Below are 7,026 nucleotides of genomic sequence, written 5' to 3'. Positions count from 1 at the left end.
GGTCTGGCACACAGTTTTAATCTGTCACGAAGTTTCATATCAGCGCACACTCCGCTGCAGAGTGAAAATCTCATTCTGGTAATGAAACATATTCGAAATACTGGAATTACATTTAAATATTTGGAATTCCTACGACTGGACCATAAACACGCTCTAACACACATTATTAAATACATAAACAATTAAATAAACGTATATTAAAAGAAAAGAAGCAAAAGGTAGGCCAGTAGCCTAATATCTCTGTGCTTTCTAACACACAGTAAATATTTAACCAATTTCTTCATGAATAGCATATATCGGATATTAACAAAGAGATGGATGAATCAATATATTTATAAGACTGCTGCTACCGTTTTTTTCATGTAACTGTGGAGTACTTATGGCCTGACGCGATTGATAATAATCGGCCACTTTGACCTACAATAACTCATGTACTATTTAAGTTACATGCCTGTAATTCATACCAATTTAGGTTTACACTAACAGCTTTTTAAAGACACGGCGATTGACAAAATCGGATGAATCGTTTATATTTTGGAAATTCGTTGCTGGGTGTTACTTGTATAATTTACCGTCAGATACTAAACTTTAAACTAATAAAGATAATGAATATCTGATTCCACCATCAGAATCGTTGTGCAAATAATGGTAATGTACAGGTTTCTTTTTGAGCTATCATGATTCCTCTGGCTACTATTAATTTCTATACGAACTGTGAAATATCTGCCATTATGGTTTAACAAGTCACTCCCGGCATAGACATCTCCTTCATCGACACAAAGCACCGAACTCGTCACAGCGGAATTCCCAGCCACGTGGCTGGAGCGTGTGCTGGGGCTACCCCTCTCGTCCGGCTAACGATCGGCACCACGTGCTCCAGCTATTGTGCGGCATCTCGCTGTTGCTAACGGGTCGCGGCTTTGACGAGCGTCCTGTGCTCAACTCCGAACATAGAATATTTCCAGGGCGCCACAGCTCGCCCGTTACCTCACAATGTCATCAGTCCCAATGATCAATTCATCACAAGAGATGGAGAGCTGGAATAATTAAAGGCAGCTGGCGCAAGACCGCGACACAAGGCTCAGTCCGCAGTGACTACATGTGTCCTCCTTTTTCTGCTATATTTACTTAACAGGCTGTTATCTGCTGTGTTGGTTCCACACTATGTGCTCTTATGAGTGAGCTAGAGATTCTTGCAAAATGTTTTATGAGCTAACGAATATGCTTGTCTCACTTCCGTTGGTTTTCTGTAGCAGTCTCCTTTCTTCTGAATGAGTATCCTCACTTGCCAGACAATGTCATAATGTAGAACGACATTTTCACTATACTGCGGAGTGTGCGCTGATATCAAACTTCCTGGCAGATTAAAACTGTTTTTGGAAGGTGAAACGTCCCCTTTGAACAATTCTACATAACTGTGCTTAACCTGACACACAATATTTTGTTAGCGCAACGCAATCTGACTTTCAAAATTCCCTACAAAAGAATGGCCCTGACTAACATTAAACTATACCTTTCACAAATCACTTACCTCACAAAAATCTTCGCTGCTCAAGCTACTGCAATACAGCGAGCGCCACTACTGCCAGCTAAATAAAAGATTCAAACTATGGAAGGCACTAACTACTGATAGGGATAGTTAGCAAATGAAAGATATTAATAGAGAACAAACAATGTATTTACCTTAATATCATCACAAGCCATAATATATATATCAGTTCATGACAAATTACAAAACTCCGCCATCTCTCTCCCCACATCCACCACTGCTGGCGGCTCACCTCCAACTGCCGCTGCCCAACACTACAATGGCAGACAACAATGCAAACTAGCGACAGACTGCACACAGCACAGCCAGTGATTTTCATATTGAGCGCTACGTAACGTTGCCAATAAGAAAACATAAACAGCCTACTTACATAGAGAAAACATAAACAGCCTACTTACATAGAGAAAACATAAACAGCCTACTTACATAGCCCCCATGCTCCCCACAAAAATTTTTACAAATTTGATGGGGCAGTGGCCAATACAGATTTGAAAAAAATTTTTCATAATTACAATAACAAAGAAATCAAATGCACACACTTATTGATATTATGTTGGTCAAAAGCTAAAATTGTCTCACAGTCCATAAAGACAGTCCTAATCGTACATCATAACAGTAATTACAGGTTTTTTTTCACAAAGTCTCATTAGTAAAAGAAATTGCACTCAGAAGTAGTGGATTTCCATGCAGTCTTGAAGAAGTAGTGTTGTCCTTCCAACGGAAAGACAGTGCTGACTCTTGACATGCTGACAGATAACGGGCCACAACAGAGCAAACCCACAGCAGAGTCAGTCGTAGTTTGGAAGAATATTGGTAGGTAGGTCATCACAGAGCAGACCCACTGTAGTCCTGGTAGAGAGTATGGTATTGGTGGGCCACCAGAGGTGCAGACCCACTGTAGTCCTTGTAGAGATAATGGTATTGATGGATCATCAAAGATGTAGACCCACTGTAGTCCTTGTAGAGATAGCCAGCAGCCATCTGTTGTGACTGTGCAGGTGCACAATCACCATTGAAGAGTCTTGCGGATAATATAGCAAGTCCATAAACCATCACTTGTGCACTCACAAAGTTTTTGGAATTGTCCTTAGAACCAGCAATGCTGTTATCCAGTCCCTACTTCTCACATATTGTCCATGTACTATGACCAACAGAAACGTGTGCAGTGAAATGTAACTTACATGTTAATAATATCATGAACTGGTGACAATTACAATTTTATAACATAAGAATACAATAACAAAGGTATAAAATACATTATTAAAAACATAACAATACAGATAACATTTGTAGTAAAACAGGCTTTACAAAAGAATAGAAATAAACATATACATCAGTGTTACAAAAATAGTGACATAAGTACATACATAAAATAATGAGAATAGTTTTCGAAACATTAATTTCACACATGAACATTGAAACAGAACAGAATTGTAAACAACTTTACAAAGAAAGTAACATATTATTAATGCAACTTATATTTGAGGATAACAGTATTCCTCCTCATAGTGAATATAGCTTAGTATTAGAAGAGAAAAAAATTCTATGAAACAGTACACAGAGACAGGAAGAAAACAAATACTCAAGGGTACACAAACACATAGTGGGATAACACCAATAGGAAAGGACAGGGTTCGTTTTCAGTGTAACATTTGGTACTGCAGTCCAACACAAAACTTCATATATCTTTCCTCTTATTTCATCCTTTGTTTCCACCAAAAAAAAATCTATCTAAGCATGCTTTCTGTATTTATATGTTCACACATTTCTTACCTCAACATTTATTTCCAAGAAAATCCTACCTAAACCTGTTTTCTCAATGCATTTCTTCCAATTCATCGCAACTCATTCTCTTAGAGGCTACCCCCTCTTAAGCTAACTTAAATCTACTGAGCTCAGATGCTAAACTAAGGGACGAGGCAATGCAGCATCACATAACAAATCAACACAAACAGCAATGCAAAAAATGCAAATTGGCAAAGCTAGCAGCATAAATGAGCAAAAGCCAAATTCAATAACACTATGCCTGGCAAACAGCAGCAACTTATACCTAAACATGACATAGCGCAAGCAGAAAAAATATTACAGTAAAAACAACAATGCAGATAAGGGAAATGTATATTCACATCTTAATGTCTATGTAATTAAAGTGGTGCACCACAAGAAGTTATTCTACCAAAAAGTTACCAATTACTTGAAAAGAAAATTATGAATGCAGTTACTAGTTCCTTCTTATTGTTCTTTCCTTTCCAAGTGCTCCTTTTTTAAAGAATGTGGATCATAAAATAATTATTTAATAGATCTGTTGACAGAAAGTGTTCACATTAGCAAATGCATTTTATTTTATAAAAGCAATGCTGCAACACAGCTGGAAAACAGATGTCAAATGAAATAAGCAACTATGAAAAGCAAAGCATAAAAATATCATTCAGTAGTCATGTGACATTTCATAAGTTAGTAGAAATTCTCTCAACTCTCATAGAAAGACGCTTGTCATAATCAGGTGTGCAGATGTACGAATATTTCCCATCAATTCATAAGCATTTCAGTAATTAGCACAAAGTGCGAGTAATCATATGTTTTCAAGTAACGAGGGTGTCGCATTAGCGATGAAAGGCACACCCTAATGGCTTGTTCTCCAGGTGTTTGACACGTCCCACGTCCCCTTTTTTTTCTACCTGTGCCGCTGAAAAGGGCTCGCAATAATGGCTTTTTCTCCAGGCGTCTGACACAGCTGGGTGCCCGCGACGCATTACGTGCAGGTGGTCACTTAACTTTCGTACGGAAATATTTACGACAGGAGATTCTGCTACCGTTGCAGTCTCATTTAAAAATATTTCACAGGTCAAGAATTAGCGTTGCAAATCTGTAGAAACAAAATCCTATAAATATAAGTGTCCAAAAAAAAATATTCGTCAGCATTGTGATACAGTCACACATTTCATAACTCTTAAAGTACGTTTCTTAGTTTCCAACATCCTTTTCATAAATCAGAGTCCCTAAACACTACTCATTATTCCTTACCTCATTATACATATACATATTCGTCGACACTTCTTCAATATTTCATCGTGAGAAATACGTAGCATAATAAACATTCCTCAACAACATAATACACATCGTCGTCGTAATAATAACATCATAACACCTCAGTCAAATCTCAAAATCGTCGTAACTTCCTCCAATAATTTCTGAGCCTAAAAAAATTCTCTGCTCATTTCAATAGTGTCATCTACCTCAAACGTACTTTAAAATCATGCTCCCTTACGAAATACGTCATTCAAAGCTCTCATAGTATCACAATGATTCCGAAAAATATGAGCGTTTCTCAAAGTACAGACAAAATACAGTTTCATAAGTGTGAAGTTACCCAACTGTGTATTGCGTAAACATGTGTCACTGATGTAGTAAAAAGAATGTTTGTTTCTCTGTCAAATAATCAGATAGCTGTGTAATTCTGTGTTAGAGAAATATGGTACCGATGTGTAAAGTTGTATAAGCAAATACCATATTAGCTAGGGTTCCTTGTGGTTGCCACACACATGGTACACAAAGTAGGCGTGTACCCCCTGAGGATTAATGTAATTATACCCTCAGGTGTTACAGATTACAGCAATGGAATGAAGTGTATCACGGAAAACTTTCTTTGTAATTCAAAAATCTTTAAAAATAAATGTTTTAAGTACAAAATTAATCACTGAAATGCGTGTCCTGTAGCGCTAAATGTGCTTATTGTTGTAAGATAATCTCTGTGAAAGTGTCGTAGTTATTTTCCTCCAAAAGCTAAGTTCTGCAGAAGCCAATGTACTTACCTCATGATAAACAAAAGTGAAATGCTTTGCGTAGAGATATCTTAGTTATTACGCTTATAGTTGTGATGATGAAAGTACTGTGCTGTAACGTATTGTTGTGCTATGGAAAAGGCTGTCTCCTTGTAGCTATACCACAAAAGTTGCTAATAAAACATGTTTTGATTTCCAGAAGAATTCAGAAAAACTGTGCAGATATAAAACAGATACACCGCAAAAGCAACATTGTAAATTGTCACTCATTAGTAGCGTCGTGATAAAACCGTGTAGTTGTCACTTAAACTAACCACTGTGCCGTCTGGTATCTCACAGAAAGTACATTAAACCCAGAATGTATTTTCAAGTAAACCAAAATGTTGCATTAAAATCTCATTAGCAGTACTGGTATAGGTTCTTAGTATGTAAGCCTGATAGTCGTTACGTAATCGTGCAACTAACAAGCAAGAATGTACAAATACAATAACACTGTGACGTCTGTTCACTATAACAATGCAATCGTAATTCCTGTTTAAAAATGTTCCCTAGGTTCTAGACTGGATATTTAACTTCAAACATTGTTACATGTTAACAGATTCTAAATCTGACAAAGCATATTAGTAATGTGAAGCGAAAAATTTTATGTCAAAGACTAAGTCTTTCAATAAACGGTTTTACATGTGAAATGTGGTGTAAACCTTTACTTTTCATAGTACTCAGAGTTTGAACTTGAATGCAATTGTCAGGCGGTATACGTCGGTAAAGAATACTGGAGTTTTTCTCAAGGTTAGCGTCTATGTTATTTTTCTCTGAGCCAGCCGGCGCACGCGGCTGCCTGCGGTGTGAGTCATTGTCTGTTTCTTTGTTGGCGCGCGTCGTTACTGGGATTAGGAGACTTAGCTTCTACAAATTCACGTTGCCCAGATGGCCCAGCTCTCTTAGAAACCCGCCAGTTCTGATGAAATTCACGTCTGTCGTTTTGTCGGTAGTTTACATAGTTTCTTTCTTGTCTGTCACGTGGTGGAGAATTTCTCCCTGAGTCGTAACTGCGTGCTGGACCGTTGCGTCTAAAGTTATTCTGTCTCCCATAGTAATAATTATTTTGGTTCCCATATTGTCTGTTTCTCTGATTGTCTCTGTGATAGTCATTACCGCGGAGAGGTGATCTTTCCCTGTAATTATTACTACTCTGCCAATGGTTGTCATACGGGTGGTGTCTGTTTTGGTCACGATTTGTGTTGTGAGAATAGCCTTGTCGCGTCCAGTTATTATTTCTTTCATCGCGGAATTGCGACGGATGTGACCTGTAATTGTTGTGTTCCTGGTTTCGCGTTCCGCGATTGTCAGTGTCAATTTCTAATTCTTGTAAAAGTCCCTGAAATGCTTCAATGTCGTCTTTGCAACGTCCTGCCAAAATAATATGTCGTAAATGTTCAGGCAGTTTGATTAAGCAAATGCGGATGAGTTCTGAGGGGCTGTATGGGTTTGAAAGATACTGATTCTTATGCAACATGTCTTCAAAATATTTCATAAGACTGGAAAATTCAGATTGTTCGAAACGTTTCATCATTATGATGCTATGTTTTACGCGGTCTTGTGTGGTTTGAGACCAATATGCTGAGAGGAAGGCATGGTAAAATTCACCCTCACTGTGGCAATCGTGAATGACCGATCGCATTCTTACAGCTGGTT

The sequence above is a fragment of the Schistocerca americana genome, chromosome 5 (assembly GCF_021461395.2).
Source record: "Schistocerca americana isolate TAMUIC-IGC-003095 chromosome 5, iqSchAmer2.1, whole genome shotgun sequence".
Classification (NCBI taxonomy): domain Eukaryota; kingdom Metazoa; phylum Arthropoda; class Insecta; order Orthoptera; family Acrididae; genus Schistocerca; species Schistocerca americana.
This window is presented reverse-complemented; position numbering follows the sequence as displayed.